The 25854-nt window shown below is 42.1% G+C and overlaps 1 long non-coding RNA gene across 4 annotated transcripts in view; it reads left to right on the top strand.

The window, feature by feature from the left end:
* The window catches only part of LOC122690230, a 56408-nt gene extending 31014 nt beyond the window's left edge, over positions 1–25394 (top strand). For 2 of the 4 annotated variants that reach the window (XR_006340020.1, XR_006340018.1), the window contains 2 exons: positions 8863–8954; positions 25338–25394. This is a non-coding gene — a long non-coding RNA (uncharacterized LOC122690230). Of the gene's footprint in view, positions 1–4744; positions 5096–8862; positions 8955–25337 lie in introns of those variants that run through there. The other 2 variants (XR_006340019.1, XR_006340017.1) reach the window with 1 other exon arrangement.
* The last annotated feature ends 460 nt before the right edge of the window (positions 25395–25854 follow it).

Below are 25854 nucleotides of genomic sequence, written 5' to 3' on the forward strand. Positions count from 1 at the left end.
TCCTGTGTCTCACACTGCTTGCCTTGTAGCTGTGCCCTATGTAACAGGAGTTCTAACTTGGCACCTCTGATATGCTTCTCTACCACGTCTACCCTTAGACCAGGGCTCAGGCAGCCTCCTTCTGGCTCGAACTAACCAGCAACCTTGTTCAGGGGGCTTCATGTGGCTGCCAGTGGGTCATCACCACTTTGTCCTATTTCCATGCATGTATCTGCTACTCCACCTTCCTCCTGATCACAACTGGTCTTTTCCCTAAACTGGGATCTTTAAAGGGAAGATGAGGTCAGAAAATGCAACAGACTCAGCGTGACACCCACCATCCCCCCACCTTTCTCTAGACCTGGGAAAACTTACTCAGTGCTCCTGCCTTACAAAGAACAGATCGGTCCATGAAAGAAAGACATTCTGGGAGTCTGCCCCAGGTTAGCCAAGAGACCTGGGCATGAAACTGAGCTCTTTGGCTTCCTGTGCCCCCTGTGCTGTCTATATTTAGCCGAGCTGCCCCGAGCCTTGTCCACCTTGACTGAAAGCCAAAGCAGGCAGTTTGCTTATAAACATTCTGTGCCTGCCAGCTCATGCCAGCCAACCATTTAGATATCAGTTTTAAAATATGAGGCTCCTCTTGCACCCAAGTCCGAGGGTCTGCAGAGAATACACACCAAGGGCTCCACAGCCCAAGTTTTTCCCAAGGCCAAGAGTGACCTCAGCCAAGTGCCTGAAAACGAAAGGCGTGTCTCTCACCGCTTCATCTTGGCAGGGCTCAGCCAGCAGCTCCCTCTCAGTCCCACTGTTCCTGGTCACAGTTCTTTGAGTGTGTTGACCTACTTTCTCCCCTTCAGAGGGAAGACAGAAACCAATAAATGTCTCGCGAGAACTCTTGCTCTCAGGAATGGTGACTCTGTCTTCTGGCCCCTCATCCTTTCCCTGCTCCATTATCACTCTGCTCTGTCCACTTCAAGCTTGACTGGAGCAAAACCCTGAGTGTTGCTTACTGTCCCCATGTTACCGCTGTATTTTCAGAGGCAGCATGGCCTACATATCACAGGGATGGGGACAGAGCCTGCCCACCTTTCCTTCCTTTCTTTTTTTTTTTTTAATATTTATTTTTTGAGCTGTGTCGGGTCTTAGCTGTGCTGCATGAGATCTCCACTGTGTCATTTGAGATCTTCCCTTGCCATGCAAGTTGTGGTGCATGGGCTTAGTTGCCCCATAGCATGCGGGATCTTAGTTCCTCAACCAGGGATTGAACCTATGTCCCCTGCATTGCAAGGCAGATTCTTAACCAATGAACCACCAGGGAAGTCCCCCCACCCTTTTTTTCCCTAGTACAGCCCCCACTGTTAAGTGCCGTGTGCTGGAGTGAGGTTGCTTCTGCATGAGAACCTTTTGTTGGAGATCTGCAGGGTGTCTCTGATTTTGTGACTGGTGGCATGATGAACTAAGAGACATCCAGCTTGACTCTTTCCTACATCTTTGGCATTGGCCTCTGAATAGTGTCTCAGGTGTCTCAACTCTGTAGTTGCCTTGACAGGCAGAATCCTTCTTTGGACAGTGTACGCAGGTGACTCTGCAGTACTCTCCATTGAGATTTTCAGTGGCGAATTGATCAGTTTAAGCTTTCTTTACACTTCCCAGTCTGCATGCCATTGCCCACTTCCTCTAGCCATCAGTTATAATCAGCTTGGAAAATATATGCCCATTTTAACATCTGTCTGAGGAAAGTTAATTAGGTGGATAAGTTTGCTGGGGTTCAGAGGTAAGGGTATGGCTATGTCATATAATGAATTCCAGAGTGCCTTGGGATTATCGAGGGGCTTTAATAAGCTGCCATGTCTATTCTCCATGACCGTAGGTAATCAAATGGATCTTATTTAGCTCCTCTATCCCTGGCTGCTTTGTCTCCTTTCTTCCCAACTCGTCCCTGTGTGCAGAGCAGATTATATACAACCAGCCTGTCTTCTAGCATCATTTCAGATTTCGTTGACATTGGGTAACAGGTGGTTTGAAAAAGATTGCAGGTCTTTTTCACAAGCTCCAAAATCATATTAGTGTCATGGTGGCCACAGGAGCCTGCACCTCTGCAGCCAGCTGGGCCAGGGGTGGGGTGAGCCCTCCCCCTGGAGAGCTTAGCCAGCAGCAGGTGAGGAGACAGGGCATAATTGCAGACAACAGTTGGGGGATCTGTGCTTTTGGGAGACCTTTCCTACTTGTGGCTGTGAAGTGTCTGTCCCTCCGCCCAACCATCTGGGTTGATTGGAGGCAGAATGAGAATGAATAACAACAGGACCTCTGTCTCCCCAGGACTGGAGAGGGGAGGGGGCAACTGGGATGGGCACAAGGATGAACTGTGGGCAGTGGATAGAAAGGGTGATGTTACTGAAGAGGTGAATGATGGAAGGGACGATAATGGAAGTTATTACCTTAAAGGATGCCTCAGAGTTTCCTCAAGACTATGAAGTGAGAAGAGCCAGATTGGCAGGGTAGAGAGGAGGACACAACACTTAGAAGAAGCTTGCAGAGCCTATCTTGTCATAGGCAGCACACTTCGGTGCCTCACTGACCTGGGAAACCTTCTGTAATGAGGGCAGTGTTTCTTTGTGCTCTCTAATATGGTGGTCAATAGCCACATGTGGCTTTTGAGCACATAAAATGTGACTGGTGTGACTGAGGAACTGAATTTTTAGTTGTAGTTAATTTTAATTAAATTGACCTACATGAAAAGATGCTCATCATCACTAGTTATTAGGGAAACGCAAATCAAAACTACAGTGAGGTGTCACCTCACACCAGTCAGAATGGCCATAATTAAAAAGTCTAATAAATGTTGGAGAGGGTATAAAGAAAAGCTAACCCTCCTACACTGTTGATGAAAGTATAGGTTAGTACAGCCACTATGGAAAACAGTATGGCAGTTCCTCAGAAGACTAAAAATAGAATTACCATATGATCCAGCAATCTCACTCCTGGGCATATATCCAGACAAAACTCTAATCTGAAAGGATAACATGCACCCCTATATTTGTAGTAGCACTATTCACAAAAGCCAAGACATGGGAATAAACCTAAATGTCCATTAACAGAGGAATGGATAAAGATTTGGTGTATATATACAGTGGGATATTACACAACCATAAAAAGAAGGAAATAATGTCATATGCAGCAATTGAATGAATCAGGAGATTGTTACACTAAGTGAAGTAAATCGCAAAGACAAATACCATATGATACCACTTATATGTGAAATCTAAAATATGACACAAATGGATTTATTTACAAAATAGACCCACGGACATAGAAAGCAAACTTATGCTTACCAACGGGGAAAGGGAGTGGGGGAGAGAAGGATTGGGAGTTTGGGATTAGCAGATGCAAACTATTGTATATAGGATGGATAAACAATAAGGTCCCACTGTAGAGCACAGGGAACTATATTCAATATCCTGTGATAAACCATCATAGAAAAGAATATGAAAAAGAATGTGTGTATATGTATGCGTGTGTGTGTATAATGTATGTATAAATGACTCTGCTGTACATCAGAAATTAACACAATATTGTAAATAAACTATACCTCAATAAAATTTGAAAAATAAAGACATAAATTGACCTAGCTGCATGTGGTTAGTGTTTGTCCAGTGGGGGCAGCGCAGCCCTAGAGTCACAGTTGACTCAGGCAAGTGGGCAGTCCACTGCAGAGCTTTAAAGTACCAACTACAGCTGACAGCCCTGGTGTAAATCCTGGTTTGCCATTTACTAACTTTGCAACCTTGCAGAAGTTACCCAACCTCTTTGAGCCTATTTTCTCATCTGTAAGATGGAGAGTCTAACAGTGCAGAAACCACAGAAGGCTGTTGGAAAGATTGAATGAGGTAATTCATGTAAAACTCTCAGCAAAGTGCCTGACATCTGTGAGGTGCTCAGTAAATGGTTACTGTCAGGATGTTTTGATGTTAAGATGGTATGATGTTTAGACCTATCTTATTTTTCTGTGCTTTGGCCCTAGTCATTGAACATCAATAAATCAACCTGACTTGCTAAGTGCCTGGAGGTGTGAGGATAATGACATTTGCCCTTATTGGCTCCCTTGAGCTCCATAGCACAGGATCTGTTATTTGATTTTGTAGCTTTATTGAGTCTGAGCTCTGAATGAAATGAAGTTTTTTAATGAAAGAAAAGATGAAATTGTCAAGGTCAGAATAATAACATGAAAAAAAAATCGCATGTCCCACGTTTCCAATTTTCCATTCATTGAACAGGCATTTATTTGCTGAGGGACTAGTGATTACAAGCACAGACATCGGAGCTAGACTGACTGGGCTTGTATCCATTACTTACTAGCTGTGTGACTTGGACAAAGTTACTTAACCTCTCTGTGTCTATTTCCTACTTCTCAGTTGAGCATAGTAATAGTACCTGCCTCATAGGATTGTTGTATATATTAAATGAATCATACAATGGAATATTGCTCCACCATAAAAAGAGTGAAATAATGCCATTTGCAGCAACATGAATGGGCCTAGAGATTGTCATACTGAATGAAGTAAGTCGGAGAAAGACAAATATCATATGATAATACTTATACATGGAATCTTAAAAAGTGGCACAAATGAACTTATTTGCAAAACAAATAGAGTCACAGATGTAGAAAAGAAAATTATGGTTACTAGCAGGAAACTGGAGTGGCGTATGTGCGTGCTCATTCACTCAGTCATGTCTGACTCTTTTGTGACCCCATGAACTATAGGCCACCAAGCTCCTTTTGAAATCTCCATGGAATTCTCCAGGCAAGAATGCTGGAGTGGGTTGCCATTTCCTTCTCCAGGGGAGCTTCCTGACCTAGGGATCGAACCCAAGACTCCTGCATTGGCAGACTGATTATCACTGAGCCACCTGGGAAGCGCCATACACTACCATATATAAAATAGATAACTAATAAGAACCTACACAATAAGGAACTCTACACAATACTCTGTAGTGGCCTAAATGGGAAAAGAATCTAAAAAAGAGTGGATATATATCTATGTATAATTGATTCACTTGCTGTACACCTGAAACTAACACATTATTGTAAATCAACTATACTCCAATAAAAATTTTTTAAAGATTAAATGAATCAGTGCATGTAAAGCACTTATCAAATTACTTAGCACTAATAATAAGCATTTGATAAATATTGGCTGATGTGATTAACTATATGCTCGGCACCATATTAAGTGCTGGTAAAACAAGTAAGTACCATCCCTGCCCTCATTAAGCTTATTGGCTAGTAGAGGGAGAGAGCTACATGGACATAGAAATATAATAAGATATAGACAATAAAGATGGAAGCATGCTCAGGATACTGAGGGGACATCAAGAAAGAAGAGATCAAGTTGGTTTGGAGGGCAATCTGAAAACTTTTCATAGAGCTGGAGAAGAGTTAGTGGTGGGGTGCATTGCAGGTAGGTACATGTTTGTAGAAATAAATAAGAATGATGTGTCCAGAGAACTAAAGGCAGTTGATCAATTGGTATGCCTAGGATGTAAGGGAGAGGGAGTAAATGGAAGATAAGGTTGAAAATGTCAGCAGGAAACAGATCTTAAAAGACCTTATACATTAAGTTTAAGAATTTTTACTTTATCTTGAACAATGGGAAATCATCAAAAGGTTTTAAGTAGGGAAATACCATGATTGGGCATTTTAGAAGGACCCTACTGGCAGCCACAGTTGGGGGGAAATACTAGAGGCAGAGATGTCAGCTAAGAAACTACTATAGTCATCCAGGCATAAGATGATGAGGTTGATGACCTAAAGTAACTGTCATGGGGATGGAAAGGTGGGGAATGGTACTGGAGATTGAATTGACTGATGAATACAGAAGGAGGACCAGTTTTGAAGAGGAAGTCGATGGAATCATTTGGGGCCATATCAGGTTTATGTAAGGTATTTGGAACTCATGGAAGAAGGAGGTTAGCACTGGACATACAAATATGGGAGACTTTAGAACTCTGCATCAGGTCCCTTTTTTTCTTATTCTCCACTTTCTTCCTAGGTTATTTATTCCCAGGGCTTTAAATACTATATCTATATAGATAAGTTCAGTTTCTAAACTTCCATCTCTAGCCCTGACCACCTCACTGAGGTCTATCTAGACTTCTATAGCCAGCCATCTACTTAGGATCTCCAGTTGGATGACTCACACACATCTCAAATTTAACATGTCCAGAACTCAGTTCTTGAAGCAAGACCCAATCCTGCTTGCTCCTCCCCTTGTCTTCCAGCCTCAGTGGCACCCACCGTCTGTCTAGTTGCTTCAGCGAAAAACCTGAGGGTCAGACACTCTGGCTGTTCCTTCAAGTTGCCTTTGTAAAAATTATTTCCTCTTAGTCCAGCAAATTGACTTAGGAACAAGCTGGACTGGAACTCATTCATGGGTAGGGGTCTTACTGTATGTTTATTGGAGAGGGGACTGGTGGAATTTGCTGGGTGAGGGATGGGAGGTGAGGGAAAGGAAGGAATCAAAGGTACTCGTACAGTACCTGGTAGGTGCTCAATGACTATTTGCTGAATGAACGGGTTGGGATATGAATAGAAGTTGAAGCTGTGGGAAATGTGTGATCTTAGGATCACTTCAAGGAGAGCCTGAAGAGTAAAATGAGATTCTAAAGAGATGTGCAGAGGAAGGGATGCTTACAAAAGCAACTTGAAGGAACAACTAGGGTGGTAGGAGGAGAAGCCGGAAAGTGTGCGAGTACAGAAGGCGGTCCTGCTTCCCTCTCCAGAAGTAACCAATGCTAACAGATGGGTGGGGAGCCTTCCAAATCATCTTCTATATATTTACATACATTCACAAATGTTTATATTGCATGCATATGTAGTTTGGGGTTTTATGTAAATGAACTCATAGTACATGCATTATTCTAGCACTTGCTTTTTTTTTTTTAAAAATAACAGCTTTATTGAATTGAGCTGTACTTTGCACACCATACAATTCACACATTAAAACTGTACAATTCAGTGGTTTTTAGTATATTCATGGATATATACAACCACCATCATAGTCAGTTTTTGGAACATGTTCATCACCTCAAAACAAAACCCTGAGACCTTTAACTGTTACTCCCTTATCCCCAATGCCCACCCACAGCCTGAAGACACCACTAATCTCCTTTCTGCCTCTATAGATTAGCCTATTATGGACTTGCCTATAAATGGAAGCATGTAATACATGGTCTTTTGTGACTGGCCTGTTTCACTTAGCACATGTTTTCGAGGCTCATCTATGTTATAGCATGAATCAGAACTTCATTCTGTTTACTGCTGAATAACATTCCATTGTACATGTACACCACATTTTTTTTTATCAATTCATCAGTTAGTGGACACTGGGTTGTTTCCGCTTTTTAGCTGTCATGAATAATACTGTTATGAACATTCAATTACAAGTTTTCGTGTGGATGTTTATTTTCATATCTCTTGAATATATACCAAGGAGTGGAATGCTGGTGTTTTGCTGAAAGTTTTCACTTTTGTTTCAGGTTCAAAGGATTTGTTAACAAAGTAAGCCACTTGTTATATACAAATAAATAATACAGATATTTATTTGAGAATTATCTAGCTTACTTTCATTAAAAGAAAAGAGAACTAGAAAGAGCGGAGAATACATCACCAAGTTGGGTTTTGACCAACATCCAGACTTAAAGGCCCGTGTCACAGCACATCTGGAGTCCAGATTGGGAAAAGGGTCCCAGGCAGTGTGTCCACTCCGTGGGTGAGACTTCAAAGATTGCAGTTCGGGGTTCCCGCTTATAATCCCAGGATGGATGCAAACTGATATCATCATCAATCTGTGACCAAATTGCAAGCCTAGTTTCCTGTTAATGCTGTTTGTTTTGTCTTGTAAAACTTGGAATGTTGCTAAGCCTATAGCAACATTTCTATAAAGAAAGCTGAGTGCCGAAGAATTGATGCTTTTGAACTGTGGTGTTGGAGAAGACTCTTGAGAGTCCCTTGGACTGCAAGGAGATCCAACCAGTCAATCCTAAAGGAAATCAGTCCTGGGTGTTCATTGGAAGGACTGACGCTGAAGCTGAAACTACAATACTTTGGCCACCTGATGTGAAGAACTGACTCATTGGAAAAGACCTTGCTGCTGGGAAAGATTGAAGGCGGGAGGAGAAGGGGGCAACAAAGGATGAGATGGTTGGATGGTGTCACTGATTCGATGGGCATAAGTTTGAGTAAGCTCTGGGAGTTGGTGATGGACAGGGAAGCCTGGTGTTCTGCAGTCCATGGGGTCACAAAGAGTTGGACACGGCTGAGTGACTGAACTGAACTGAACTGAAGCCTGGGGCTTGGTTGTCCAGGCCCCCTCCAGGTTCTCAACAATCTCAAGATTCCTCCCCCATCTTATCTATGGTGCTGTGAGTCTTGCACTCATAGCAGGCAGTCACTCCCAGTCACTCCCAGTCCGGGCAGTGTCCAGGCAGATTAGAAACAAGGTCACAGGCCTGCTCTGCTTTTCTTTGAAGCCTATACAAGACTATTCATTTAATTTCCCTAACACTGGATCATACAGTAGCTCTATGTTTGACATTTTGAGAAACTGCCACATATTTTCAAAGTGGCTGCACCATTTTACATTCCCACCAGCAACCCAAGAGGGTTACAGTTTCTCCACATCTTCACCAACATTTGTTATCTTGATGATTGCCATACTTGGGGTGTGATATCACTTGCTTTTTAATTTAAGGTGCCTTGAATATTTGTCCATATCAGCACATATAGATTTCTTGCATATATAACCACCATGTAATATTCCACAGAGACCATGCTTTTCAAGATGATCCTGTCCTGTACCACTGTGCTCTTTTCTCCCCCAGGGCTCAGCAGCATGGACACAGAAACAGCAGTGGTGGCTGGTTGCATTGATCCAGATTTGGAAGTTGTGTGGCTGTTAAAGCAGAAGGATAAGGTGAGAATGGTGTTGATGGTAATGGTGAGAGAATGCTTGAAGTGATTTACCAACCCTGGTGCATATCATGATGGTGACAGCCACAGTGACAAAGAGCTGGAATGGGTAATATAGCACAGTGGCCGGTACCTTAAAAGTAGGGGTTCTGCCCATGTTCATTGCAGCACTGTTAACAATAGCCAAACATGGAAGCAACCTAAATGTCCATCAATGGGGGAATGGATGAAGAAGATATGTGTGTGTGTGTGTGTGTGTGCGCGCGCGCGTGCGCGCGTGTGGTGGAATAGTATTCAGCCATAAAAAAGAACACAACAAATGCCATTTTCAACAACATGGATGGACCTAGAGATTGCCATACGGAGTGAAGTAAGTCAGACACAGAAAGACAGATATTATATGATATCACTTATACGTGGAATCTAAAAAGAAACAATACAAATTAACCTACAAAACAGAGACTCACAGTCTCTGTAACTTATGGTTGCCAGGAGAAAGAGGGGGGATAGTTAGAGAGTTTGGGATGGACATGTACACACTGCTATATTCAAAATGGATAACCAACAAGGACTGACTATATAGCACATGGGACTTTGCTCAGGATTTTGTGGCAGCCTGGATGGGAGGGGGGTTTGGAAGAGAATGGAAACATGTACATGTATGGCTCTCACCTTTGGCACTCACCCGAAACTATCAGTGTTGTTAATCAGCTATACTCCAGTACAAAATAAAAAGTTTAAGAAAAAAAGGTAGGGGTTTTGCATGACACTGAAAACATAGTTTTTTGTTTTATTTTGCATTTACCTATTTTCTTTGTTGAGGTTTTCTTTCTTTTTTTTAATTGCATCATTTACTGTTTGCCTTCAGATGGCACAGAACATAATATAACCTTGCTTTGTGACTCAGAGTGGCCATTATGACCATCTGCTTTTGCCCTGGACCTCTGAGGCATGTAGTAATATGTCTTTCCCGATTAAATGGGTCCCAGATTTCTGTGCTTTTGAAATTCTATCTTGTTTAGTTTCCAGCTTTACTCTTTTTGGTGTCAGAGGCTGAGACCAGTGTATTCTAGGTTCTTCTAATGTACAGATGTTTCACCAAGGGCTGATCTCATATATCTCCTGTGAAGTTCATGGATTTAATGATAGCAGTTTCACAGGCTGTTTAGATGTTTTTTCCTCTTCTAGGTTTGTGCTTGTATTATGGCAGAGGTTATGAGAAATATGATCTCCAGAGAAGTGTTGGTGCTTCTTTAATTTGATACAAGCTGTTTTTGGCAAGCCAGTTTTCTAGCATTGAAGAATTGAACAAATAAGTTTGTATTTACCTTATCCACACTCTTTTTAATGGTAGAGACCTGCTCTGTCCAATACAAGCAGCCACTAGCTACATGAAACTTTTGAAATTTCAATGTAAGTTAAGTAAATCAGATTAAAAATTCATTTCCTCATTAGCCCTAGCCACATTTCAGGTTCTCAGTAGTCACATGTGCCTAATAATTGCTATTGTATTGGAGAGTGCAGATACAGAACCTTCCCATCATCATAAAAAGTTCTAATTTTCAGCCGTGGTCTAGACTTTGAATCAGTCTCCTCTCAGACTGGAGTTTTAAACATGAAACTTGTGCAGCAAGCATTTAAACAGCAGCCATGTTCCTACTACTCTATAGTACCCTCTGACCGTCCGCCCCCATCATGACCCTTCCTTGCCCTCTGTCAGTGTATTACTTCCTGTAGCTACTATAATAAATTACCACAAACTAAATGGCTTAAAACAACATAAATTTATTATCTTACACATCTGGAGATCAGAAGTCTAAAATCATCCATTTTTCAGCTTCCAGAAGCCACGGGCATTCCTTGGCTCATGGCCCCTTCCTCCATCTTCAAAGCCAGCACATAGCATCTTCAAACCTCACTGTCGGTGTCTGACCCCTGCTTCACACTGCCTTCTCTAATTCTAACCCTGCTGTTTCTCCCTTATGTGGACTCTGTAATTAGATTAGGCCCACCTGGATAATCCAGGAAAATGTCCCCATCTTAAATCCTTAACTTAATCACTCCTGCAAAGTCCATGTAAGGTAACATCTTCACAGATCCCAAGGATTAGGACATGGACATCTCTGGGGGATCACGATTCAGCGTACTAGAACAGGCAGTCTTCTCCAGTGGCCTCTTGTTTTCCTTGAAGATCAGTGCTGCACAGAGTACTGATATGCCAAGGTTTTCTGCAGAGAAAGGAGAATATTTAAAAATTTTATTTTCTGATTTTCTGCCTCCATCCTGTCTGGAAATATTAATGCCAAATTTTGGTTGTTCTGACTCCTCAAAATATGATCCTGTGAGTGCAGGGCCATTGGAGTGTCATATAGGTCAGACAGATCCACAGCTGACTCAGCCTCCAATCAAGAGTGTTTCCCCACGGTAACACAGTTGCTGCTTCAGGACTGGTCTCTGCTAGCCTTTCTTCTCAAAAACAAACAGACCACAGACATAAACACAAAAAAACCCTCCTGAACTGAGAACTTGTTATATTACCCAAAGCAAAGCCTCCTGAGCATCTCTTTGCCAAGAGAAGGGTGGCAGATGAAAGCCGGAGTCATTCCTAGGAGAAGCAGCAGCAGAAACCAATGTGAAATTGGACTTCTACTTTCAGTCTGGACAAGATGGCATAGACTCATTGCTCCTTCTTCCTCTCGGCTGAGTATAATTATGAATCCTAGAAATAATTCAAGAGGCAACCAAAGGAGAATTCTAAAAGAGGTAAAGAGGAAGGCAGAGTGGCTGGGAATTCCAGGACTGGAGGAACACTGTGGTAGCCTTATGACTTACCACCCAACAGAAGGCAACATAGGCCCAGTATTTCCCAGCTCCCAACCTAGCAACAGATGGTTGCTCAGGTAGGCTCCTCTGGGTTGAATGGGAGTCCTACTGACAATACCAAGTGAGCATGGCAACTCCAGCAAGGAAATGTAGCAGGGAGCCCCACGGACAATAAGCAGTCAGGAGAAGTGCTTTCATTTCCCACCAGGCCAGAGACTCCCCTGGCCCAGCAAAAGATACTGTGCAAACAGGGCACCATCAAGGGGAAATCCTATTGCAGCAAGCAGTCTGGCTCAGGAAACCTTTTGTCCTTATGATCTTAAGGATTCCCCTCTCCCCAAGAGATATACCAGGCATACAGCACTGGCAAGGGGTGGGGGAGTTGCCACCAGAATAAGCAAAGCCAGGTAATGTGCTGTTTTTAAAGACTAGAGACTCACCTCCTCCACCTAGAGACATGAGGCAGCCCAGCCTGGTGAAGCACCTTCTGCTCCCTCAGGCAGCACCAGCAGGGACCAGTGAGGGCCCCGTCAGCACCATGTTAACCAAGCCGGACAAAATTGCACCACAGAGGTTCTGAAAAGTAAATTGTCATTGAAACCACAGCCTACAAAAGTAGGCTAGGAATTGTGTGCTAAAACTAAACATTGTCCACTAAAATAAAAGATTTAAATTGTCTTCTAACATAGTAGTCAAATGTCCAGGATACAATGAAAAATCACCCATCATACCAAGAACCAGATAATCACAACTAGAGTGAGAAAAGACAATCAACTGACATCACTACCAAGATGAATCAGATGTTAGAATTATCTGACAAGGATTTTTTAAAAAGTGTTTTTGTTGAATGATAATTGCTTTACAGAATTATGTTCTCATCTGTCAAACTTCAACATGAATCAGCCATAGGTATACATGTATCCCCTTCCTTTTGAAACTCCCTCCCATCTCCCTCCCCATCTCACCCCTCTAGGTTGATACAGAGCCCCTTTTTGAGTTTCCTGAGCCATACAGCAAATTCCCATTGGCTATCAATTTTACATATGGTAATGTAAGTTTCCATGTTACTCTTTCCATAATCTCACCCTCCCCTCCTCTCTCCCCATGTCCGTAAGTCTATTCTCTATGTCTGTTTCTCCACTGCTGCCCTGTAAATAAATTCTCCAGTACTATTTTTCTAGATTCTGTATATGTGCATTAGAATACAATATTTATCTTTCTCTTTCTGACTCACTTCACTCTGTATAATAGGTTCTAGATTAATCCACCTCATTAGAACTGACTCAAGTGCATTCCTTTTTATTTCTGAGTAATATTCCATTGTGTATATATACTACAACTTCTTTATCCATTCATCTGTCGATGGACATCTAGGTTGCTTCCATGTTCTAGCTATTGTAAATAGTGCTGCAATGAACAATGGGATACATGTGTCTTTTTCAATTTTGGTTTCCTCAGGGTATATGCCTAGGAGTGGGATATGCCTAGGGTATATGCTGGGTCGTATGGTGGTTTTATTCCTAGTTTTTCAAGGAATCTCCATACCGTCTTCCATAGTGGCTGTATCAATTTACATTTCCACCAACAGTGCAAGAGGGGTCCCTTTCCTCCACACCCTCTCCAGCATTTATTGTTTGTAGACTTTTTGATGATGGCCATTCTGACCAGTGTGAGGTGATATCTCATTGTAGTTTTGATTTGCATTTCTCTAATAATGAGCAATGTTGAGCATCTATTCATGTGTTTGTTAGCGATCTGTATGTCTTCTTTGGATAAATGTCTGTTTAGGTCTTTTTCCCACTTTTTGATTGAGTTGTTTGTTTTTCTGGTATTGAGTTGTATGAGCTGCTTGTATATTTTGGAAATTAATCCTTTGTCAGTTGTTTCATTAGCTATTATTTTCTCCCATTCTCAGGGTTGTCTTTTCACCTTGCTTATAGTTTCCTTTGCTGTGCAAAACTTTTAAGTTTAATCAGGTCCCACTTGTTTACTTTTGTTTTTATTTCCATTACTCTAGGAGGTGGGTCATAGAGGATCTTGCTTTGATTTATGTCATTGAGTGTTCTGCCTGTTTTCCTCTAAGAGTTTTATAGTTTCTGGTCTTACATTTAGGTCTTTAGTCCATTTTGAGTTTATCTTTGTGTATGGTGTTAGGAAGTGTTCTGATTGCATTCTTTTACATGTAGCTGTCCAGTTTTCCCAGGACCATTTATTGAAGAGGCTGTCTTTGCCCCATTGTATATTCTTGCCTCCTTTGTCAAAAATAAGGTACCCATGGGTGCATGGGTTTATTTCTGGGCTTTCTATCTTGTTCCATTGGTCTATATTTCTCTTTTTGTGCCAGTACCATACTGAGAATTATCTGACAAGGATTTTAATGCAGCACCACAAAAATGCTTCAATAAGCAATTGCCATGTCTCTTCCATAAAATGAAAGGAAAAAAAATAGGAAGTCAGAGCAAAGAAACAACAAGTTATAAAAAAGAAACAGCAATTATAGAAGGAAGGATACAATAGCAGAAATTAAAAACTTGCTGGTTAGGCTCAATAGTATAGTGGAGATGACAGAGGATAGAATCAGTGAACTTGAGGATACACCAATAGAATTTGCTCAATCTGAGCAGCACAGAAAAAAATAGACTGGAAAAAAATAGAGCCTCTGAAACCTGTGGGAAATTTAAAAAGATCCATATCAGAGTCCCAGAAGCATACCAAAATCAAAGACAGTGCAGAAAAGGGAGAAAGCTATAGACAAATATCTCATGGACTTAGAAAAATCTTCAACAAAACATTAGCAAAATGAAACCAACAATGTATAAAAGAATTACACACCATGACTAAGTGAGATTTATTAAGGTATGCAAATCTAGTTCAATATTTTAAAAATCAACATATAAAAACTTGAAAAAAAATCAGTCAACATAGGCTACCATATATATCTGACTCTTTGTGACCCCATGAACTGTAGCCCACCATGCTTCCCTGTCATGGTATTCTCCAGGCAAGAATACTGGAATGGGTTGCCCTTCCCTTCTCCAGGGCATCTTCCTGAACCAGGGATTGAACCCAGGTCTCCTACATTACAGGTGGATTCTTTACCTCCTGAGCCACCAGGGAAGCCCCATCCATATGCCCATATCAGTTAGCAAAGAAAAACACATTTGATAAAATTCAATACTTATTCATGATAAAAACCATTAGTATACTAGGAGTAGAGGGGAACTTCCTTAACTTCATAAAGAACATCTAAACATAACAGCTAACATTATACTTAACAGTGAAAGACTGAATGTTTCCCTTTTAAGATTGGAATGAGGGAAGCATGTCTGTTCTTATCACTTCTATTCAACATTGTGCTGGAAGTTCTGGACAGTATAACAAGACAAGAAAAAGAAATTTTAAAAAATCCAGATTAGAAAGAATCAAGGAAAACTATCTTTGCAGAAAATTTGACCATCTGCACAACAAATCACAAGAAATCTTAAAAAAAAAAAAACCTTCTAGAACTAATAATTGAACTCAGCAAGGCCACATGATATCAAATCAACACAAAAATCAATTGCGTTTCTATATAGTAACTGGAAATATAAAATAACACCATTTACAATTGCTCCAAAGAAAATGAAATATCAATATTTAGGTATAAACTTAACAAAGCAGGTACAGAATTTGTATGCTGAAAATTACAAAACACTAATGAAAGAACTTGAGATTGACTGTGTTCATGGACTGGAAGATTCAACATACTAAAGATGTCGGTTCTCCCCAGATTGATTTATAGGTTAATGAAATCTCTATCAAAATCCCAGCAAGGATTTGTATAGGTAGAGATAGGCTTATTATAAAATTTATATGGAAGAAATTACCTGATTGCCTAGTGGTTAGGATTCCGTGCTTTTACTGCTGTGACCCGGGTTCAGTACCTGACCAGGGTACTGAGATCCCACAAGTCACTCTGTGCAATGCCCCCCAAAAAAATTATGTGAAATAGCAAAGGACCTAGAGTAGCTAAAAATGATTTTTATAAAGAGCAAACTTTTATAAAGGATAAACCAATGTAAAAGCTTACTATATAGCTACAGTAATTAAGCCAGTATGGTAAAAGTGGGAGGTAAACACACAGATAAATGGAACAGAATAGAGAACCCAGAAACATACCCACACAAATTTGTTCAATTGATTTTTGAAAGTTGTAAAATCAGTTCAGTGGAGGAAGGATAGCCTTTTAAACAAATAGTGCAGAAGCAGTTGATATCCATGGGCAAAATAAGTGAATTTTTACCTAAACATCACACTATATATAAAGATTAATTCAACATGGATCACAGACTTAAAGTGCAAAACTATAAAACTTGTAGAACAAAAGCCACAGGACGAAATCTTCATGGTCTAGGGCTCAACAAAGTGTTCTTAGACTCGATACCACAAGCATGATCCATAAAAGGAAAAACTATTAATTGTATTTCATCAAAATAATGAAGTTTTGTTCTATGAAAGATCCTATTAATATGAGCTACAAACTAGAGAAATTATTTGCAAAGTATGTATCTGAAAAGGATTTTTATCCAGAATATATAAAGAACTCTCAAAATTCAAACAATCCTGTTAGAAAATGGGCAGAAGATATAAACAAACTTTTCACTAAAGAGAATATACAGATGACACATAACACATGAAAAGATATTCAACATCATCAGTCATCAGGAAAGTGCACATCAAAACCATAGTGAGATATTACTACACACCTATCAGTTCAGTTCAGTTACTCAGTCATGTCCGACTCTTTGTGATCCCATGGACTGCAGCACACCAGGCTTCCCTGTCCATCACCAATTCCCAAAGCTTGCTCAAACTCATGTCCATTGGGTCGGTGATGCCATCCAACTGTCTCATCCTCTGTCGTCCCCTTCTCCTCCCGCCTTCAATCTTTCCCAGCATCAGGGTCTTTTCCAATGAGTCAGTTCTTCGCATCAGTTGGCTAAAGTATTGGAATTTCAGTTTCAGCATTAGTCCTTCCAGTGAATATTCAGGACTGATTTCCTTTAGGACTGACTGGTTTGATCTCCTTGCAGTCCAAGGGACTCTCAAGAGTCTTCTCCAACACTGCAATTCAAAAGCATCAATTCTTCAATGCTCAGCTTTCTTTTTAGTCCAACTCTCACATCCATACATGACTACTGGAAAAACCATAGCTTTGACTAGATGGACACATCTATGAGAACAGCTAAAATAAAAAATATTGACACCAAATGCTGGAGAGGATGCAGAGAAACTGGGTCACTCATACGTGTATTCTTCAACATATTAATGTTTAAATAAACTGTAGGACATATGTGCCATGGAATACTACTCAGCAATAAAAAGAAGTAGGGTATCCGTTCATGGTAATAACTTGGGTGAATCTCCCAGGAATCCTCCTGAGTGAGAAAAATACCAGTTTTAAAAAGTTACATACTGTATGGTTGTTTATATAATACTATTGAAATGACAAAATGTACAGTGATGGGGGACAGTTAGTGGGTGCCACAGGGGTTAGAAAATGGGGCAAATAGAAGGTAAGTATGAATGCATAGGGAGCAGCTGGAAGGATCCTTGTGATAGTACAGTTCTGATCTTATTGGTGGATTCATGAACCTACACATGTGATAGAATTGCAAACAACTCAATCCACAGACATATACAAACAAATGATTACAGGTAAAGCTGGGGATAGCTAGGCAAGATCAATGGATCATGGGCAGTATTAGTGCCGTGGTTGTGGTATTGTACTACAGTTTTATAAAATGTTCCCACTTTGGGAAACTGGGTAAAGTACACATGGTATATCACTGCATTATTTCTTACAATTGCATGTGACTCTACAATGATCTCAAAATACAAAGTTCAATTTAAAAAAAAAGAAAAAACAATCGGGCCTTGAATATTTTGCCGGAAGCTGAACTATGGAATCTGGCTCATTTGTGGGCATGAAACTAGTTGGCCTTTTGACTACAGAGTAGATAATTATAAAGAACAGTGACTCCCCCAACTTGGGGGTGCAGCCCCTTTGAGAGCCTGTAATAATCCAAAGAGGTATTGTTCACCTTCTGGAAATTCTCAATAACCAAATGTAATTGAAAATCACTTTCATGAAATAACAAACATTTGCTATATAAATCTTCATCTCAGAGAACCACACTAGAAAATCAAAATAGGGGATCTCTAACCTCTCCACACGTTAGCCCTTTCCAAACAGGAATCACCAGCCTGATCGTTCTTCATACCGTCAATGTCTGAGATCTGAATTGGCCTGTTAAGTCTGTATGGTGAACAGCTGTCACCCCTAACCCTGGGCAACCAGAAGGCTCAGACCATAGAGAAACTCTGAGGGGGAATGAGAGGCTGTGGATGATTGGCAAACCCCATTCCATTGCTCGACCAAGGCCTCCAAAGGGATGCACCACCTTTAGATTCAACATCTTCCTTAAGAGAAGCTTAGAGGCTTTTCATGATCTTTTCCTAAAAGCTCTTTTCCTGCTTGTTCTTCAGACCTGGAGCATCTTGAATTTATCACTTGCTTTGATCAAAGAGAAACTTGATTTCACAGAGGACTAAACAAACAATGGGGAAAGCACATTTCCCCTTAATATTAGGTTTTTTTTCTTTAGTGACTCAAATTTAATCTTGTTAACATTGGCTCTAAAAAAAAATGTCCTCACAAATTGTTTGTCTGCACAAGAGATCATTTGGAAGTTTGCTTTGGTTTTATGATTTAATATCTAAATTACTAAATTGGCCAAGTTAAAAACCTTGACCTTCCTTAAGTTTTTAGGTTCTGAGGCAAGAATACTGGAGTGGGTAACCATTCACTTCTCCATGGGATCTTCCTGACCCAAGGATTGAACCTGGGTCTCCTGCATTGCAGGCAGATTCTTTACTATCTGAGCCACCAGGGAAACCCTATATCAGGATTCCCCCCAAACTCCCTCATGCTGCCCCTTTGTAGATACACCCCCCTCCAAACCCTGGCAACCACGGATGTGTTTTCCATCACTGTAGTTTTCTCTCTTTGAGAAAGTCATAGAAATGGAATCATACAGTAGAGAACTTTAAAACTGGCTTCTCTCAGCATCATGTCTTCAGGATTCATCACATTGGTGTATCTATCAATAGTTCAAGATCCTTTTTTACTTATGAATTACTCCCCAATTTCATTAATTAGTTTTCTAAGCAGGCTTTGTAATAGTGTAGCAACAGTATAATCTGTATGCAATGAAATCACCTTTGGTAAAATGACTGACAGTTACTAAGGTTTTTCTTATCCAGTTCTTCATCTTTTCGGCTGATAAAAAAAAAGGCAAAGAGGCAAGAAGTAGATAATAATTTCTAAACAAGCATCATAGAGTTCTAAAACCAGCAAGCAGCACCCCTGACTGCCTGAATTGTTCTCAAACCACTTCTCTCACCACTTGAGAAACCTACCAGGACAGCAGTGGCCACTGGACTTCTAGACATATGCTTCCTGCCCAGGAGCCTTCCTGTTGATTCTAGAGCCAGCCTCACACAAAAGAATGAGTACAGTTTTCTAGAAAGTAACATCCCCCCCGCCCCTGCCCACGGATCACACCCATACCCCCTGATCACACCCACATCCCCTGCAGTGAAATCATGGAGTCTCAACCACTGGACTGCCAGGGAAGTCCCGAAGGTGACATTTTAAGGAATTCTTGAACTGCCCTCCTGAGGAACCCAAAATGTCTTTTACTAAAGATTTGTCATACCAGAAACTTCTACCATTAGAATCACTCATTTAGGCTAAGGAGTTCCAGAAGACCTCTCTTTAAAAAATGCAAACATGTCACATAGGAGGATATCCTGTTATGAAATTGGGCCCTGAGGGACTGAAACAAAACCTTCTGACCTGAGGCAGAAGCCAGATTTGGAATGGAGCTCAGTGCTAAGGGCTGGGACCCCGGCTTAAATTAAAGGTGAGGTCAGATGACTCTGCAAGGCCAAGTAGCAGCAGTGTAATAAGCAGGACTTTATGAGGCCTTCCCAGGAGAGCTCTTCCCCGGTGTCTTCTGCTAAAGCTCCTCTCTGAAGTACCTAGATGATAGTATTTGATGCAAATTTCCTGAGTTGGTTTGCAGATGTGAAACTGCCCCCCCCAATAGAAAATGTTAACTACTTGATAACCAGGAGCACATAGCCCCAGGCCTCCCAGAGCCTAAGGACTGATAATGTTAACCCCTGTAACACTACCCTCTTCCCTCGCCATCAGAGAATCCTGTGTGAGTTGATCACATACCTTTCGACCCCCTGCCCCACCTGACTTTTATAAATGCTTTGCAGAAACGCTTCAGAGAGCTCAAGGCTTTTTAGGGCAGGAGCCACCCGCCTCCTGGCATGGCCCTGCAATAAACCCTTCCCTACTCCAAACTCTACCTTTTCAGTTTGTTTAACCTCACTGTCAGGTGCATTAACAGCAGGAGACACTGGGACCCAGGGAAGTGGGCTGAAAAGGGGTGGGGGGGGGATGTGTCAAATGAGGCAGTGGGACATGCTAAGAACAAACATTGCCTGTGTCCTCAGTACAGCCGGGTCATGCCCTGGTGGCCCCACTCTGGAGTCAGATCGCTAGATGCTGTGTTTGCTTCTGTCTTATCTACCTACTAAGTCAACACGAAGTCGAAGCTCTGAAACCCAATTCAATAAGAGTGTTTATGAATCCAGTGTACTTAGCCAGCACTAAGGAGGAAGCCACCTTCTGACTGCAGGAGGGCTTTCCTTTTTTATTCAGTTTCCCTTTCTTTTGTGTTTATAGTCTTTCCCCCTTCTCCCCAAAGGCACGTCACTCTCAAAGTCCAGCTTGTATTAATAAAAGCAACTCGATGGCCAAGTATCAGAGACTCTAGGTGGAGGGTAAACCGAGTCATTTCCTGTGAGGGAGGGGAGTCAGCCTCGAGTGGTCAGACTTACCCCAAACTGAGGGCAGTAGGACGACCCTTGCACACCCACTTAGGAAGCCAGGGCCACCTTAGCCTGGGGTTAGCTGGGGCCTTGGTCTTCTTCACCAGTGTTATTTTACAACCTCTTGCTCCACGCAGACATGTACAACTAATGAAGTAACTGTTGGCACATCTGCCAGTAACACAGCTCATTTCTGTTGATTAGTCATAGACCAACAATCAGTAATTTGGTAGATTGCACTTGAGCTGACACATCTTCAAACTAACGGTTCATAAAACAGAGGGCTGCTTATTTTATGTATATATAAGTGGCTCTTAGTGCATCAAAAAGATGTTTAAAACAACAAAGGAATACTCAAAAGCACAGTTTATCATCTTGGTTGGTAACATTCAATGGCAGCCCTTGGTTAAATAAGCAAAGCAGCACACAGACAGGGTGGAAGTGCTGGGGCAAGCACAGGCTCCTTCCTAAGGGCTTCTGGCCATGGCACCTGGGGCTCTAGGCAGGTGTGCTGAGGGGCTGCCCAGGGAGCAGGAGAACTGAGTTGCAAGATTGTTCAAACCTTTGCAAAGAAAGAATCACAGAGACAGTGCTTTCTGAGAAAGAGCAGAAATAAAGTAGACCTAGGAAGCTAGTTGGGCTTCCCTGGTGACTCAGTGGTAAAGAATCCGCCTGCCAATGCAGGAGATGCGGGTTCGTCTCCTGGGTCAGGAAGATCTCCTGGAGACTAGAATCGTAACCCACCCTAGTATTCTTGCCTGGGAAATCCCATGGACAGAGGAGCCTGGCGGGCTACAGTCCACGGGGTCTCAAAGAGTCAGACATGACTTAGTGACTCAACAACAGGAAGCTAGTTAAGTGTTTGAGACCCAAATGCCAATGGAAAAAGCTCTGTGTCTTTAGAGCTGATGCAATTGGAGCCTTTCATATTGAGGCATGAACATTTACAGCTGGGGCAGCAACCTCCCCTACATTTCTGTTCATCTGATTTTCAATTTCAGTTGTTCATTCTCTATACCCAGCCCCACTGCAGGACTGCGCACTAATTATCTCATGGTGGTGATACCATCTGCTGAAAAGGCTGGCAGCTGAACCACTACCATCTTCCTACCTCTACCTGCCCTGGTACACGAAACAGAAGGCAGTGTACTGTCCCCTGTGCCCTCCTCAGGGGACTGACTTAGCTTCACAGATTGAAGCAGAAACTGAGAACTTGACCCATTCTCCAGATTGGAGCCTTTGCCTATGGTGTTTAGTACTGGAGTTGGGGGACTCAGCCTGTGTCTACATGTGGCCTGGGTGGTGGAGCAGGTGAGACGGGCCTTGCGGTGAAGTATTTGGCTAAACTACCTTCCTATGTGGGTCCACGCACCTGTGATTGACTCATGGGCCTGGGTCTGATCTAAATGAACAAGTGAATTTCTTGACCACCACTTTTATTTCTCTCCCTGGTACCTAGACACAATTAAAAGCCATTTGGTCACAAGAGGGTTGAGAGGGTGTAGACAAGACTGAATCATCCCATCCTTGACCCTGGAAAAAGAACTGAAAGGATCTGATGTACACATAAATCAGTTGTACCATCTTTTTGTAGAAATGGCAGCATGACCTTTCTTTGTAATCCCACTCAAAGTATTTTTAAACTTCAGAATAGGAGTGAGGAACCCAGGCATTGACACTGGTAAATTGTTGCAAGCAGGCAGTATGGGGGAAGGTGGACAGGGCATACGGTCCCTAGTCTAATCTCCCCCCGCCCATGAAGTTCTGAAAGTTTGGTGAGAATAGTTGGTGAGTTAGAGTGATAGTTAAGCATCTATTCTTTTATATATGTTAAAATATTCTTAATGCTTATGACAACTGTGAGGGATGTTACAGAGAGAGGAACATATTCACTGTCTAAGTAGCAGAGATAGGGAATAAGTCTTGATTTTTTTTAGTTATTCTTTATTTTTACTTATTTTTAATTTCGTTTTATGTTGGAGTAGAAAATCTTGATTTGACCAGAGAAAAAAGGTGGTTTGTTTTCCACTTTTGAGCCATTGATTTCATCTCCAGGGAACACAGCCTAACTGTTGCACAGCTGGGCACTGACATTAGTAGCAAGAAGCCAATCACATTTTTTTTTCCTTTTGACTCTCCTTTTCTTTTACTGATCGTTATCTGTAACTGTTCAGGTTCCTTGGATTTTTTTTCCCTGTTATCATTAGCTTGTAAAAGAATGTGGTCAGCTTCCCCCATTTGTATGAATGTAGAAGAATATTAATACAGCTACAAGAAAAGCAGAGATAAGCCAGAAGTCAAAGAATCAGAGTGTTCCAGCCAGAGGAGCCATAGAAAAAACTGGGACCAGCCCTTCACTTGTTTTTGTGTGTGTGTGTGTGTGTTTTGTTTTGTTTTGTTTTGTTTTGCCACTCTTCCCTGGTAGCTCAGTTGGTAAAGAAACTGCCTGCAATGCAGGAGACCCCAGTTCGATTCCTGGGTCGGGAAGATCCTCTGGAGAAGGGATAGGCTACCCACTCCAGTATTCTTGGGCTTCCCTTGTGGCTCAGCTGGTAAAGAATCCACCTGCAATGCAGGAGACCTGGGTTCAATCCCTGGGTTGGGAAGATCCCTTGGAGAAGGGAAAGGCTACCTACTCCAGTATTCTGGCCTGGAGAATTCCATGGACTGTATAGTCCACGGGGTCAAAAATAATCAGACACGACTGAGTGACTTACTTTCACTTTCACTGTTCAGTATGTGGGATCTCAGTTCCCCTACCAGGGATTGACCCCCTGCAGTGGTAGCTCAGAGTCTTAACCACTGGACCACCAGGGAAGTCCCAGCCCTTCACTTTCACCGTGGGGAAACAGACCCAAAAAGGGAAGGTGGGTCATGATTCCCATTTCTGTCCTCTTTCCGGAATGTGATATATGATTTTACTGCTCCATACTTTCCTTTCTAATGATAATTTGTAAAAGTTATTATTAGGCACTTCTGGGGTGCCAAGCCAATTAGGTTAAGGAGTGGTACAGAGCCATATGATGGTAGGGAAACCTAGACCCAAACTAAACATTCACCCTGGACCATCAGATCTGGAGTTAACCCTCGTTTGTGTTGTGTTGGCATTCCCCTAGGTACTGGGTACTGTCCTCGGCCTGCTTGTCTTCTGTTGGGTTGACCAAAAGTTTCATTTGGGTTTTCTGTAAAATGTTACTGCAATTCTTAGGCTGTTCTACCTGTCTCAGCGGATAACTCATCCCTTCTCCAGTTCAACACCCAGCTTGTCACCTGTCCATCTCTTTACAAATCTCTGCTCTTCCCTTATACCCTGCTGTACTTGTAACCGCAACAAAACCTCTGTTTTGTTTGAATGAAAACAAGCAAAAATCTTTTCAACCTCTGTCTCCCTGCCCTTAGCTATTCCCTTGTCAGCCAAGCCTCTTGAAAGAATGGTTTGTATTTGATGTTCTAAGTCCTTCCTTTTCATTCACCCCAGTGCCAAACTCAATGGGTACCTTTTAAGTCTTTACAGGATCTTGCTCTGCAGCATTTCACACTGTATTTGTCTGCCTGAAACTCTTTTTCCTGACTTTTCTTCTCTGGATTCTTTTTTTTTTTTTTTGAATCTTTATTCTTTTTTTTTTTTTATTTTTTTTTATTAGTTGGAGGCCAATCACTTCACAACATTTCAGTGGGTTTTGTCATACATTGACATGAATCAGCCATGGATCTACACGTATTCCCCATCCCGATCCCCCCTCCCACCTCCCTCTCCACCCGATTCCTCTGGGTCTTCCCACTGCACCAGGCCCGAGCACTTGTCTCATGCATCCCACCTGGGCTGGTGACCTGTTTCACCATAGATAGTATACATGCTGTTCTTTTGAAATATCCCACCCTCACATTCTCCCACAGAGTTCAAAAGTCTGTTCTGTATTTCTGTGTCTCTTTTTCTGTTTTGCATATAGGGTTATCATTACCACCTTTCTAAATTCCATATATATGTGTTAGTCCTCTGTCCCTCAAGGATCTTAATCGATAGTAGTTATATCTTGGGTTCACACCCAGCTTACATCTCCTTTACTGCAGTACTTCCCAACCCATCATCTCTCAGGAAAGGATGGTAAAGCCTGGGACACAGTCAGTAGGTCTAGTGATGGCTCTCTAATGGGAGGTGGATACCGTACCTGTGGGATTCTGTTCTCTACCCCCCACCACAAGAATACAGTGAGATCAAGGAAGCAGATGGCAGGGAACTCGGCTGAGGGGTCACACTGACTCAGAGGCTGACCCTATGGCTGTGATTGTGTGAGTGGATGAGTGACTAGAAGACACTTCCGGGCAGAGGAGGCAGCATGAAAAATAAAGGCAACTCTGCCTGAGAAACAGGGAAGAGATCCTGAAACAGGGAGGGGTGCAGAGGAGCAGAGGAGCGGAGAGGGGAATAGGAGGGAGATGGGAGTGGGGAGAGGAAGCATGGGAGAGGGCACCCAGGGGAGTTCTTACTGCCCGTGAGGGGCTGTGGTGCTGGCTGCACTACATTTCCACGTGACTCCCTGGATCCTTGTAATGACTCTCTCTGTTCACTACCTTATTTTAGTGGGGTTTTGTCTCTTGCCACTTTTATCCTAAGGTACCTCTTCTTTTGTGATGCTGGAGAAGACTCTTGAGAGTCCCTTGGACTGCAAGGAGATCAAATCAGTCAATCCTAAAGGAAATCAACCCTGAATATACATTGGAAGGACTGATGCTGAAGCTGAAACTCCAATACTTTGGCCGCCTGATGTGAAGAGCCGACTCACTGGAAAAGACCCTGATGCTGGGAAAAATTGAAGGCAGGAGGATAAGGGGACGACAGAGGATGAGGTGGTTGGATGGCATCACCAACTCAATGGGCATGAACTTGGACAAACTCCGGGAGACAGTGGAGGATAGAGGAGCCTGGCATGCTGGGATCCGTGAGGTCTCAAAGAATCAGACATGACTTAGCGATTGAACAACAACAATCTCTTCTTCCTCCACTTCCTCAACCTCACCCTGAGTGATCTCATCCACTCTTTTTTCAGTTTAAGATGTTTTTATTCAATGCATATAGTTTTTTTTTTTTTTAAAAAAAGCATACCAAAGGCTTATACAAAAGGATTATACAC

The sequence above is a fragment of the Cervus elaphus genome, chromosome X (assembly GCF_910594005.1).
Source record: "Cervus elaphus chromosome X, mCerEla1.1, whole genome shotgun sequence".
Taxonomy (NCBI): Eukaryota; Metazoa; Chordata; class Mammalia; order Artiodactyla; family Cervidae; genus Cervus; species Cervus elaphus.